Genomic DNA, 660 nt, shown 5'->3' on the forward strand with positions numbered 1-660 from the left:
TAAACGACTCAAAAAACAAAGTTTGATGTCTGACGAACAATTTGATGTGATTCAAAAATGTTGGTGTATTAATCCAATCAAAAGAATTGATATTGGAGAAGTTGTCAGTTTGATTAATGGCTTGATGAATAATTGAATTTATTATTCAAAATATGAATAATTACTATATTATAATTATTAGTCAAATATCACCACAAATAATTGACAGTTTGTTAATATTTTTATAATTTTTAATGTATATAATATTTTATATATTTTTAACCCTTAAAAATGGTGTTTTTAATAATTCACAAAACAAAGTTATCAACACGTTTTAACATTTATATTAATTAATAACACATATACAATATTGTTAATACAAATACGATTATTAAATATAATTCCCAGTTGAAAATTATTGTTTATGACATTGTTATTTTTAAATAATGATTGCAATTTGTGTCTAAATAATTGAACATTTTGTTGAAACCATGAAAATTCAAATTTGAACATTTTTATTTGTTTATTTGTGTAACTACTTTGATGTCCTCGTTTTTCATCGAACAGCTTTTTGTTGATAATTGCATCAAAGCGAGTTATTATATCCAATTATTTTTTGTTAACTGTTGTATTATTGTTTATATAACAACACACAATAGTAAATACATGTATTTTAACAAA

The sequence above is a fragment of the Entamoeba invadens genome, assembly GCF_000330505.1.
Source record: "Entamoeba invadens IP1 unplaced genomic scaffold scaff_1105074726213, whole genome shotgun sequence".
Classification (NCBI taxonomy): Eukaryota; Evosea; order Mastigamoebida; family Endamoebidae; genus Entamoeba; species Entamoeba invadens.